Raw genomic sequence first — 14,318 nt, 5'->3', positions numbered from 1 at the left:
GTGCAGTGTGAGAGGTGGTTTCTGCCTTACAGCAGCTGAACTGGGTTGCATCTGGATTTTAAAGATGGCACTAGAAATGTGTAAGCCAGAAGGTCATGCCAGGGGTGTGATCGTCCATCCATGCAATTGCTCAGTACCTGGATCCAACAGCTCATTAATGTGAATCATTAAAGTGGTGAAAAGCAGAAAATCATAGAAGAAAATTGGTCCTGGGCCAAGGTGCACGGGGAAACTCACATGCAATTACACTTTTACTGCAAATGGGAAATTTCAGCCCAGGTCACCTGTTTACACATAATTATGAAGTATGACAGGAAATGTGCAAAGCTACAGTATTTCAACAGACCAGAGATGCAAATATGTTGGCAGCATTGAAGTGTTCCATGATAGAAGCTGGGAAGATCCCTATTTCTGCCAGGTTATCAGGAACAGTGCCATGTGGAGCATAAACACTTTCTCAGACATTACACAGATGGAATATTAAAGTGGAGACATCTTTGAAGCTGGTGGAATTTAAATCCAAGCCTCCAAGCCCAGAGATATGGACATTACCATTGTGCTACTAAAGCCCTCATTGTTCAGGGTATGATTGTATTAATTGGCTGGTGTTCCTTACACTTACTGACCATCTACCAATGCACTGGGTTTTTGAAGGCATAAATGGTATCAAAATATATTGTTTTGATGTATGTTGAATCATGGGTGCTATGTTGACTTAGTTAAGAAAAAGGAAGCATATGTCAGGTATAGACAGGAGAGATTGAGTGAATCCTTAGCAGAATATAAAGACAGTAGAAATATACTTAAGAGAGAAATCAGGAGGGCAAAAATGGGACAGGAGATAGCTTTGGCAAATAGAGTAAAGGAGAATCCAAAGGGTTTTTGCAAATACATTAAGAACAGAAGGGTAACTAGGGAGAGAATAGGACCCCTCAAAGATCAGCAAGGCAGCCTTTGTATGGAGCCGCAGGAGATGACGCAGGAGATAAACGAGTATTTTGCATTAGTATTTACTGTGGAAAAGGACATGGAAGATATAGAACGTAGGGAAATAGATGGTGACATCTTCGAAAATGTCCATATTACAGAGGAGGAAGTGCTGGATGTCTTGAAATGCATAAAAGTGGATAACTCCCCAGGACCTGATCTGGTGTACCCTAGAACTCTGTGGGAAGCTAGGGAAGTGGTTGCTGGGTCTTTACTGAAATATTTGTATCATCGATAGTCACAAGTGAGGTGCCGGGAGACTGGAGGTTGGCTAACGTGGTGCCATTGTTTAAGAAGAGTGGTAAGGACAAGTCAGGGATCTATAGACCAGTGAGCCTGATGTCAGTGGTGAGCAAGTTGTTGAAGGGAATCCTGAGGGATAGGATGTACATGTATTTGGAAAGGCAAATATGTATAGTCAAACATCTTTGTGTGTGGGAAATCATGTCTCACAAACTTGATTAAGTTTTTTGAAGAAGTAACAAAGAGGATTGATGAGGGCAAAGTGGTAGATGTTATCTATATGGATTTCAGTAAGACATTTGACAAGGCTCCCCATGGGAGACTGGTGAGCAAGGTTAGATCTCATGGAATACAGGGAGAACTAGCCATTTGGATACAGAACTGGCTCAAACATAGAAGGTGGTGATGGAGGGTTGTTTTTCAGGCTGGAGGCCTGTGACCGGTGGAGTGCCACAAGGATCAGTGCTGGGTCCACTGCTTTTCATCATTAATATTAATGATTTGGATGTGAGCATAAGAGGTATAGTTTACAATGACACCAAGGTATAAGATGACACCAAAATTGGAGGTATAATGGACAATGAAGAAGGTTACCTCAGATTACAACTGGATTTTGATCAGATAGGCCACTGGGCTGAGAAGTGGCAGATGGAGTTTAATTTAGATAAACGTGAGGTGCTGCATTTTGGGAAAGCTAATCTTAGCAGTACTTATACACTTGATGATAAGGTCTTAGGGAGTGTTGCTGAACAAAGCCACCTTGGAGTGCAGGCTCATAGCTCTTTGACAGTGGAGTTGCAGGTAGATAGGATAGTGAAGAAGGTGTTTGGTATGCTTTCCTTTATTGGCCATGTTATTGAGTACAGGAGTTGGAAGGTCATGTTGCAGCTGTGCAGGACATTGGTTAGGCCATTGTTGGAATATTGCATGCAATTCTGGTCTCCTTCCTGTCGGAAAGATGCTGTGAAACTTGAAAAGGTTCAGAAAAGATTTACAAGGATGTTGCCAGGGTTGGAGGATTTGAGCTATAGGGAGAGGCTGAACAGGCTGGGGCTGTTTTCCCTGGAGTGCCAGAGGCTGAGGGGTTATCTTATAAAGGTTTATAAAATTAATAGGGGCCTGGATAGGATAAATAGACAAAGTCTTTTCCCTGGGGTGGGAGAGTCCAGAACTAGAGGGCAGATGTTTAAGGTGAGAGGGGAAAGATATAAAAGAGAGCTAAGTGGTGGAGGCTAGCACACTTGCAACATTTAAAAGGCATCTGGATGGGTATGTGACTAGGAAGGGTTTGGAGGGATATGGGCCAGGTGCTGGCAGGTGGGACTAGATTGGGTTGGTATGTCTGGTCGGCATGGACGAGTTGGACTGAAGGGTTTGTTTCCATGCTGTACATCTCTATGACTATATGACTTTGGTGTCAGACTTCCAAGGAAATAAATAAGCTTCTCCTTCATTGTAGTGAAAAAAAAGCAATGAATCTAGTTATTGTCTGTTTATAGCATTTATAAAGATTAGTGTCCAAAATATTAAATGTTTATTTGTTTAATCTGAGGATCAAAAAAGGAGCAACATGTATATTTTTGCTTTAAGATAAATCACATAGCATTGCTCAGTAATCTCTTTAACACAGATGTGTCATGTCAGTTTTTCCAAATACTGCACAATAGGTCTATTGATCAGCTCCTTTGCCTAAATCCCATGCAGGACTTCTAAGTTGTGATAATATACAAACCAATGCTAGTTGCCATAACAGCCATTAAGTGGGTAGCAGTGGACTAACCAATCAACCTGTCCATCAGCATTGTTGCTGTAACAATAGCCCATTTAGTTCATATTGTCCTGTAGCTGGTGTTGTAAAAATAGATCCATGAATCATATTTTGCAGTCAGCAATTAGATCCTTTCTTTTAAAGTTTATGAAAAACGTAGCAGACATGCAGCTTATTACATATAAGAGTATAATGTGTGAGATGTTGATGAATCGTGAAGTCAATATGACATTATTTGTCAATGTCTAAATGGCTGCTTCCACCATAAATGTACTTCCTTCCTTACAATACCATGGCCTTCCTGTATCTCAGACACAGGACACATAACTTGAGATGTCTTTAAAAGGGTGTCATTCCATGAAAATTTAATGGCATGGTAAAATAGCTGTATGTAAGTTTCTTTATTATTCTCTAACAAAGTCTTCGTTCCAAATATAAATTCTAACTGGAGTCCATAGTCACATGTTCCAGTATCCTTCAAATAATTTGTCCAAATGGTTATCTTGCAGGTGTAGCTTAGCCAATGAATGTTAACTAGTTAGAGACTGTGTAAGAAGTTCAAAGGACACATGTCTATACATGTGCCATTATCTGGGAAGTGTCATTGGATAGTCATCAGGAGTGAACTGTTCACAAAGGCTCCCTATGAATGTTGAGGTCATTTCTTTAAAATTTCGTTAAAATTGCCTGCCTCAGCCTAGACCAGAGTTTTATTCATGGTCTTTCTCGGTTCAATTGTTCAGCTCCATATCTGCAGTTCATTTACCCACTAACCAGGCAGGTGAGTTCGTTCTGTTTTTATAATGTGACTTTAAAGATGATGATTGATGGTGGTTCCCCCCTGCAATGCTCAGCAGGAGCCTATGATGTTCAATTGCTTGGTGTTTGGGTTTTCTGTGTCTGTTCCCTATTCAGTGTGTGTGATTAATTAGGCCTGGGTGTGGTCACTGAGAAAGGGAAGCTAAACTGTAAGTAAGTAGCTTCAAGCACACGAGCAGACATTCTAAAACGCTGAATCCAATTTCTCCTGCTGACATATAACCTGGAAAGGATCATTCTGTCCATTGACAAGGTACAAGACGCAACAGATCCTTTACAACAATGAGTTTTACTATTTCCCTCTATTTCCTAGATTCTGCTGGTTTGTGGCCAGCAGGAGATCTGAAAGTCACCACAGTCTTACCAGACTCTGACTTGTTAGAGAGAATTGACTTATGGTGGTTTAATTGAGGGTCATTGCCACAGGCAAAAGGAGAGGTTGTGATGGAGAGTCCTTCATTGTAACTTCAGTTGGCACAGCAGCTGAAGCCATGCTGTTGGCATTACCCTGCTCCACAAACCAGCTTTCCAGCTAACTGACCCAGCAGCAGTGAGTGTGGCACATCAGGACTATTTTCTCCTCCAGGACATTCAGTGTATTTCTTCCCTAAACTGGTGTGTTAAAATAATATAAAAATATGAACTGCCAGAGGAAGTGGTGGAGGCTGGGACAATTATAACATTTAAAAGATATCTGGATGGGTATATTTATAGGAAGGGTTTAGAGGGATATGGGCCAAATGCCGACAAATGGGCCTGAATTAATTTAGGATATCTGGTTAGCATGGACAAGTTGGACCGAAGGGTCGGTTTCTTCCCTGTACATCTCTATGCACCTTTGATTAAATGACCAGGTTGGACAAAAGAATTTCTTTCTACATGTTTTTTCCCAGACTTGCACTAGCTGAAGTACACAAACTGTTGATTTTGACCCGATGATGTGTAGTGCAGTCATGATTAACAGGCTGAAATAGCACTGAAGAAAAATGAATTATTCAGAAATGTGGCATTGTAATAATTTACAAAATGAAACACGTTTAAAATAAAATATAACAAACTATTCCCAGTAAGAGAAAATGCCATATGCAATAGTTTGATTCTGATCAGTAATTCGTTTTTCACTTCGGCTATGTTAACCAGAGCAAAAAAAGATAGTAAAATAGTGAGGTACATGCGATAGCAATGAACTGACAGTGATATCCAATATAGTGAGCTGTAACTTCCTGTCATGATGTTGGTATCTTGGGGAGGTCCTGACTGCAAATAAAGTGTTTCCAAAAGGGAAGGAAGAGGTAATCCTGGAATGTTTTCATTCATCTGCTTGTTTACAGAAGTCCATTGGCAGAAGCTGAAAGTGAGTTGTTTCTCCAATCTATTGGCCAGAGACTTAATGGAGGAAGGAATGTTGAAAACTAGGGGTCAAGGGTTACGTGCAATCAGACTCTTTCAAAAAAAACCCAACTTTTTAATATCTATGCATAAGTTCAACTTTTCCTGATTTTTTTTTTGAATTTCCTCATGCCCATGTTTATAGGGTTGTTGAATTGGATTGTAAGTTTGATTAATTTATTAATTAGTAATCTACCTTGTTAACCATTTACTCTCATCATGTTGGCAATAAATAAAACTTCAATAGCCTTCTTTGATTTAAGCCATGCACACCAATCATGGTTGCTAAGTGTATGAGATTAAGCAGTTCCACCACAGTGAATAAACATTAGTCTGCAAGTGCTGTTCTGTGCCTGGTACAGTCACTGAGTAGCGGTATGTTTCTCATGTTAAAGATCCATTTTAGTTCATGTTAAGATTAGTTCAATAATTGACAATTTAATTTAAAGCCAGGTTTGAAGTTTGAATTGTGTAGAGGACAAGTGATGGCAAATCTTCAAACCAAAACAATATCAATATTGTACATGTATGAATGGTGGTTACAGGGTGGGGACATTCAGTAGCTTGCTGTTGAGATAAGGGGAGGGTGGAGGTGAGGCATAGTGGATTGTTTTTCCACAGATTGGGCTGACCCTTACAGGTTTTTTGGCTGAGGCAGCTCAGTGGTTACCACTGCTGCCTCAGCGCTGAGGACCTGGGTTCGATTCCACCCTCAGGCGACTGTCTGTGTGGAGTTTGTACATTTTCTCTGTGTTTACATGGGTTTCCTCCCGCAGTCCAGAGATGTGCAGGTTAGGTGGATTGGCTGTGCTAAATTGCCCATAGTGTCCAAGGATGTGAGGCTAGGCCACGGGAAATACAGGGTTACACGGACAGGGTATGAATCTGGTTGGGATGCTCTTCAGAGGGTCAGTGTGGATTCAATGGGCTGAATGGCTTACTTCCACACTGTAGGAATTCTATGATTCAAAGTACATGATTCATTGAGTTTGTTGAAGGATTTTTGCCATGAGGCTGAGTGAGGTTTCTCACAAATTTTACTAAACTTCCTGCATTAATTGCCATTTTCACCCTCTGAGGCATTATCAGATCTGATTGCTGCCTCACTTTATCACGTGCCAATCACAGAGTTACTCATCACACACCAGAGGTCCCAGAACTGACTGATCTCCCTTGCATCTACGCTGTGTTTCAAAGGCCATTGTGCACACAGACCAACCTGGAGCTGCCCTGTACAGTCCCTGGCATTGGCTCTGGTTATAGCAGACAGGGGAAGTTGGTGTCTCACTTCAGTGGTAAGATATTGAAGGTCCTGCTCGATGGCGTGGTGCAACAGATGGGACTTCCTCTTCCACAAGACCAGCAGTGAAAGCCATGACACCAGACCATGCCAGCCTGGTTCAAGCCTGCGCCAGTCTCAGCCATTTGGATGAATGCCCAGCAAGATGGGAAGAAAGTGCACTGAAGTGCAATGGGTCCTGTAAATGGGTTGGAAATATGCCATGAAGGTTCAGAAAGGCTGCCATATATCAGATGCCAATGTCCATGGATATTTGGGGCATTAACTGGTGCCCTAGATATTAGGGTCAGTGTCCAACATGGGGGTCAATTGGAGCAGGTGGGAAGCTCAACCCGCCAAGCACCCTCTCTGCATTCCACATTGGGTTTGTCCAACGTCTAGTTTGTTGGGTGCGTTTGGTAAGACTGGAACTGAGGTGAATTGGGCCATCAACAATCATAAATCACTGTCAATTGGCAACTAACTGCTGTCTGGCAAGTATTGCGCCATGTCGATTGTAAAAAAACATATGAGATGGGGGAGGATGCAGCTCACTGAATGAATTGCTCGATTTGGTCATACACCACACCCATCTGACACCAAGAGGATTCTACACATTGTGTCACCAGATGTGATGATGCACTGCCAATTGACCATATGGCAGGCTATCCTCCCAAATTAGGTAGTACCTGGACCTCAGTGAATAACCACAATATCAGGGTGCTTGATGTGGACCTTCTCTGGGTGCTAAACTGACAGGATGCAATCCTGAATCAGGCAATTTGTATTGGTCAGTAATCTGTCTATATAAGCAAATTGTTCTGCTTTTCCACTGTGAGGCAGCAGAGTATTTGGTAATGCTTGTGGGTTGATCTTTTATATTGGCAAGCCCAATTCCTGGAAACTAACAGATTACAGGACAATTGGAAATGTTTCAGAATCTATTTAGAATCAATGTAAAGCCAGCACAAAGTTCCAAAAGCTCAAAATGGAACTGAACAAACCCAGAAGGTGTGTGGAGTTGGTTTATCTCAATGGTGTGGCTTATAATGTTGTGAAGGAAGATTAGTGGTGGAAATTATTGCTTCTTGATATATTGTCTAGTATGTTCAGTGGTTATGTACTTTTGATCCTGGTGTTCATCTGTAGCCTCTTTATCTTGTTTCATAATGAAATGTAAATTCCAAGTGCCTATTGTTGAAATTATGCAAGTACAATTTCTAATGTGATTGCATTGAAAATTATTCTGGAATGTGGTTCAATTGTTAAGCACATTGGCAAATGTCATATAGACCTCAGCAAACCTGGGTAGTGAAGCTGAACTGCTGGCCTCACATACAATGTGATCTCAGCTTGGCCAACATTTTGAGTGCTAAACTTGGACAGATTAGCCTGGCAAAGGAAACCAGCAGACATTCTCCTTTCTGAGTGTCATAAAAATGGAAAATGCTGGACAAAGCCAGTAGACCTGGCAGCATCTTTAGAGAGAGAAACATAGTTACAATTTTGAAGCAAATAAGACTCTTCTTCAGAACTGAAAGGGGTTGAAAAATGGTGTGTTTTAATGTTCTGATGGCTGGAGGGGATCAAGGGGAGCAGATGGTGTCAGTGCCCAAAGCAAAAGAAAAGGGCAGTGATGATTGTATAAAGGAGAACTAACGTTGTAAAACAGATGTAAATGATCAGTGTGAATAGGAGACAATGGGTCTGCTTTGCTGAGAGTTAAACCAATGAGACACAGTCAAGTATGTGTGTAAGGAGAGAGTGTGTTGTATGTAAGGAGTGTGAATATGTATGTGTGTGTGTGAGAGAGAGAGTGTTAATGTGTATGTGAGAGTGTGTATTTTTTGTGTATGTACATTGTGTGTGTGCTTGTATGTACGTGTGCGTGTACACCTGTGTGCATGTATTTGTGCTTGTGTGTTTGAGTGTACACGTGCATGGCATGCATGTGAGTGTGTGTTTCCAGCTGTGTACTTGTGCATGTATGTGCATGCTTTTGTGTGTGCGTGTGTGTATGTATGTGTGCATGTTGAGGGGAGAATGTGTGGAATGGTGTGGTGTTGGTGGTGGTGAGGGATTTGTAATGAAAATGGAAGACAGTGGTTGTGTTCTGAAGTTATTGAGGTTTGTTACTAAGTCCTGAAGGATGTAAAAAGTGGCAAATGAAGTGTTCATCTTCCAGCTTGCTTTGAGTCTCATTGAACTCCATTATGGGTGGCACAGTGGTTAGCACTGCGGCCTCACAGCGCCAGAGACCCAGGTTCAATTCCCACCTCGGGCAACTGTCTGTGTGGAGTTTGCACATTCTCCCCATGTTTGTGTAGGTTTCCTCCGGGTGCTCCGGTTTCCCCCCACAGTCCAAAAATGTGCAGGTTATGTAAATTGACCATGCTAAATTGCCCATAGTGTTAGGGGAATGGGTCTGGGTGGGTTGCTCTTCGGAGGATCGGTGTGGACATGTTGGGCTGAAGGGCCTGTTTCCACACTGTAAGTAATCTAAATCTAAAATCATGAGAGAACTTTACAGTAGGCCTAGAAATATTAGCATGAGAGCAACAGGGTTTATTGATATGGCCAGCAACTGGAAGCTTGAAGTCATTGTTTTGGATTGATCAGAGGCATTGTACAAAGTGTTTACCCAGTCTGTTTGATTTTGCCAGTGTACAGGAGACCAAGTCGTGAGCAGCAAATACAAAATAAAGTGTGCATCATCTGGAAGGTGTGATTTAGGGCTTTGGACAATGAGGAGGGAAGAGGTGAAAAGGCAAGTATTACTTCTTCTGCAATTGTATGAGGAGGTGTGATGGAGAATAAAAAAGGATTGGTTCTAATGGAGGAGTGGACCAGGGTGTCACAAAGGGAATGGTACCTGCAGAATGTTGACAGTGGAGGAAGGGGAAGATATGTTGGTTGATGATATCTTGCTGGAGTGGTAGAAATGCCAGATGATGATCTTTTGAACGTAGAGACTGATGGGGTGGAAAATGAGAATGGGGGAGCCTCATTGTTCTCAAAGGGTGGGAAATGAGTGAGGGCAGAAGTGTGGGAGATGGATTGGATATAGGATAAGACACTATCAAATAGAATGGGGGAAATCCTCAGCTGAGGATAAAGAAGGTCATATTAGAGGCAGCCTGGTGGAACATTGTATTGTTGGAACAGATATGACAGAGATAAGAGAAATTGTGCGAATGGAATGGAATCTTTGCAGGAAGCAAGGGGTGAGAAGGTGTACTCAAGGTAACTGTGGGAATCAGTGGGTTTGCAATGGATATCAGTGGATGGCTTATGTTTAGAAATGGAATCAGAGAAATCAAGGAAGGATAGGGAAGAATGATGGACCAGGTGATGGTGAGAGTAGGCTGGAATTTGGAAACAGAATTAATGAGTTTTTTTTCCAATTCCAGATTGGAACAAGAAGCAGCAACAATGTCACAATTGATGTATCTGTAGAAGAATTGTGAGAGGTGATCAGCCAAGTTCTGGAATAAGGAGTGACTCACATAACCCACACAGATAGACATAACCACGCAGGTTACCTTTAACCATACGGTTAAAGCACTGCTGCCTCACAGCGCCTGAGACCCGGATTCAATTCCCGACTCAGGCGACTGACTGTGTGGAGTTTGCACATTCTCCCCGTGTCTGCGTGGGTTTCCTCCGGGTGCTCCGGTTTCCTCCCACAGTCCAAAGATGTGCGGGTCAGGTGAATTGGCCATGCTAAATTGCCCGTAGTGTTAGGTAAGGGGTAAATGTAGGGGTATGGGTGGGTTGCGCTTCGGCGGGTCGGTGTGGACTTGTTGGGCCGAAGGGCCTGTTTCCACACTGTAAGTAATCTAATCTAATCTAATCTAATACCTTTTCATCTGGAGAAAGTGCAACAAGTTAAAGGAATTGTAGTTTAAAGTGAGAAAGGTCTTAGCCAGCTGAAGGAGGGTGGTGGCAGATAGGGACAGTTCTGGGCTCCTTCCAAGGAAGAAATGGAGAGCTTTCAGACTATCCTGATGGGGACTGGAACTTATAGAGGGATTATGTTTCCATGTGGAAGAGGCGGCTGCTAGGGCCAGAAAACTTCAAATTGTGGAACTGATGGAAAGTATCAGAAAAATCAAAAATATAAGTGAAAATAGATTAAACAAGGGGTCAACCCAGGAATAAATAAGCTCAATGGGGTAGGAACAGGCTTAAATGATGGGTCTGTGGATTTTGGGAAGGAAGCAGAAATAGGGTTGGGGCGACTATGAGGTTGGAGGCCGTGGAGGGGAGATCTCTGGAAAAGATGAAGTCAGTGACAGTCATGTTTGAGGTTCAGTGGGAGGGTCATGGTTAAGGAGGAGATAGGAGGAAATATCTGAAATTGGTCCCCAGACCAATTCTGCAAGGTAAAGGCCAACACACCAGACAACAGCAACACCACACTAATCAGCAGTTTCAGTAACAAAGTCAGGGTTAGACCTGAGTAAACAGAGTGCAGCAAATTCAGAGGGAGACAGCTTGAAGTGGCAGAGTGGAGCAAGAAATTAAATACATCAGTAGGACTCAAATGAAGAGATCAAGAGCCGGTAAAAGGCCAAAGGGAAGGGTCCAGGGAGAAGGAGAAAGGGAAATCTGATATAGAAAAGGAAAATGCTGGAGAAACTCAGCAGATCTGGCAACATTTGTGGAGAGAGAAACAGAGTAATATTTTATGTCTGATGTGACTTCATCAGAATTGTAGAGGGCTGTAAAAATGGTGGATTTTATGCTGTTGACAGATTTCTCTTTCTGATTGTCATCTGGTGACCCCTACTGGAAAGTGCGCATCTGTGTAAATGCAGTACTGTGCTTAGCAGGGGCAATGCTCAGTATGGACAGAATTCTTCCACAGTACAAACAGCTACAGAGGAACCTTGATTATCTGAAGGACACAGTGGGGAGTATTTTGTTTGGTTAATCGAATTCCAGATAATCGAATACTGGATAACATAGTTTAACCAAGTATTGGGACCTTGCGATCTTGCCGGATATCCTGATATTTAGATAATCAAATGCGGGATAATCAAGGTTCCTCTGTACTTGGTTGAGATGTTGGGGAAGGGCAGCTGGTATTTTTGGAATAGTGGCTTAACATAACCCTGAAATAAGCAGGGGAAGGTTAATCTACCCTCGGAAGATTAAAACTAGCCATGGAAGCTTAAAGTTCTTTTTGTTCATCAGTGATCAGTATGCAATCGAGATCCTCTTTATTTCATAAAGACAATTTTAAAAAAGATTCTCCTTCATGAACAATGTTTGAAGTCAAGGTCTAGGTATGATTTTGGAGAAATATTTTCCTTTTGTTTAAAGGCAGCCTTGAAGGAAACCATTCATCTTGGGATGAAATTCTCTGTATTCATTCTCTGGGCAAGCTAATAATTTATGTCTGGTGACATTTATTTAATAGAGAATTTTAAGACTTGTTAGGTGACAGCTTTCAATTCTGCCAAGCAATAGGTGAGGGGCTTATCGCAAGGTTTTTAGTAGGTCATCAAAGGAGAGTTCAAAGGTCACAGACATGGACTAAATGTGGGAGATGCAGAAGCAGAGAGATGTGGACTTCATGTTAGAGATATTGCAGTTAGCTATACTGCAGGAAAGACTACACCGATTCGGTTTAGGGGGCTCAGTAAGAAGGCAAGAGTAGTTGTGTGGTGCTCTTAAAATGCAGGAAGAAGTACTAGGAATTAGTAGGTAGCTAAGTGTTGTCGTCGGGACTGTAAAGAAGTCCTGGTGAGCCAAAAACAAGGAAGGATCATTGATGGCATTGAGCGAACTGTGAGAAGCTTGGAAGAAGTCTGTGAGCATTAGTATTTCAATGCAGCTAAGAAGGTTGGGGTTGAAAAGCTGAGAAGCATGATACAACTGAGCAAGACTGAAGCTCTGGGAAAATCCACAGAATCATACCAACTGTTGGAGAGGGATCTGCGACCAGCAGGGCTGAGTGAACATTGAGATGACAGCTGAGCTAATCCTTTATGAAAATGACTGCTTGAGGATCCACTGGGGATCTGAATGTGATCTATCAATGCAAAAACTCTCAAATATATCAAGGCTGTTACTGTTACAATTTTTGGCCAATGACATGATTTCATCTCATTTCTCAGTGACGAGGTCAGTGCTGTAGCCAGGCAATAGACTGTACCTGAAGAAGGGCTCATGCCCGAAACGTTGATTCTCCTGCTCTTTGGATGCTGCCTGACCTGCTGCGCTTTTCCAGCAACACATTTTCAGCAGTAGACTGTACCAATAAAGCTGGCTTCCTCCAGGCTGTACATGCCTTGACCTGAGGGCCATATCATAATGCTGTAGATTCATGAATGGAAAGGTGTTTCATTAATTCAATGTCCAAGTCATCAGTTATCATTGATTCCACATCTTGGTTTGTGCCAGGTATCCTGGGAGCTGCCACAAGGCCAGTGTCCTTGAGAACTCTCATGTTCCTTCTGTATTTTGAATATTGAATGCTTTACAAGGATGGTTAATGAGTGCCAAGGGATATCCTGTGTAACTGTGGCTGATAACTCCATAATGCAACTCCCTGACTGAAGCTGAGCATGATACAATGCAACAGAGTAGTAACACAGAAAAATAAGGACATTGATGAGGTGGAACATCACCTAGTGTATGATAACACACTGCAGTATCAAGCACAAGCCAGACAAGACTTAATTGACAACTCATTTCAGTCGGTGTGAGCCTGATGTAATGATCAATCATTGACTGCAAACTTCTTACTGTTTGAAATGCAAATGATCTCTGTCTATTCCCAGAAGATAAGGCAATTTCTATTTGTTTTTCCCCCCAGTTCCAGTGTTGCTGAATAAAAGTGAACATTTTCAACTATCTGAAGGCTTTCCAGTGTGTGATGGTCCCTTTGGGAATAATGGGAAGGTGTTTGGCAACAATGGCATTATGGAAAGAGTTAAATAAGGTTCTAAGATGGGCTGATATTAAGGATGGGTAAACTGTGTAGCTGGGTCCTTAACTAGTGATATATTTATGAACACGCTGTTCGATTTTACAAGGAAGTCTCAGCTGTGCCAACTGTACTCTCTCAGAAATTTTGTTTTTGATTGCCCTCACCCTGTGCGCACTGTGCTGGTGGCACATGATCTGGCGCACAACTGAGCTTTATAGTGGGCACTAAGATTCCTAGAATGTTTCCCTGCAGTGGCAAATACTTACACCATTATTGAGTGGAAGACCTGGCAAATGGGGAATGAGAGATATGGTGCATCATTAATAAGGTGAACTGAGGAGAATAGTGTGAGAAATCATGCTTGGGCTCATGGAGATGAATCCTTCACGAAACTAATGCAAGTTGACACTTCACTGATTTATTGTAAAATTCAATCTGTAGGTTTCACCTCCAAGTTCTACCTATGGACCAGACTACCGGAATATAAGCCTTTTTTTTTAATGAATGGAGTGATAGTTCTATTTGCAATGAATTTTGGATACTTCAATTTGGCTCCTGTTTAGCATGGATACACAGTTCAAACTTCCCAGAATATCGTACTAGTTGGTTTGAAACTAGTTGTGTCACATACAGCAACAACAAGATTGATTTGGTGTGTGCAACTGGAATATTATATATCGGTAGGGGCCTTGATAATTGGTAATCATTGAAAACTTTTTTTTTAAAAGGAGTTTGAGCCTTCAATAAAGGGTGCTTCTTGCAATAGAACAACATAGTGTACAGTATCCTCAGGGTTCTTCCACATTAGCTGTCAAAGAGTTGACCTTCATTGTTCTGATTGCAGCATTGACCTAGATTTCTTTCCCAAGAGGTAGGCTGGCATTTCTATTTAA

The sequence above is a fragment of the Hemiscyllium ocellatum genome, chromosome 22, assembly GCF_020745735.1.
Source record: "Hemiscyllium ocellatum isolate sHemOce1 chromosome 22, sHemOce1.pat.X.cur, whole genome shotgun sequence".
In the NCBI taxonomy this organism is placed as follows: domain Eukaryota; kingdom Metazoa; phylum Chordata; class Chondrichthyes; order Orectolobiformes; family Hemiscylliidae; genus Hemiscyllium; species Hemiscyllium ocellatum.
Note: the sequence above shows the minus strand (reverse complement) of the source record.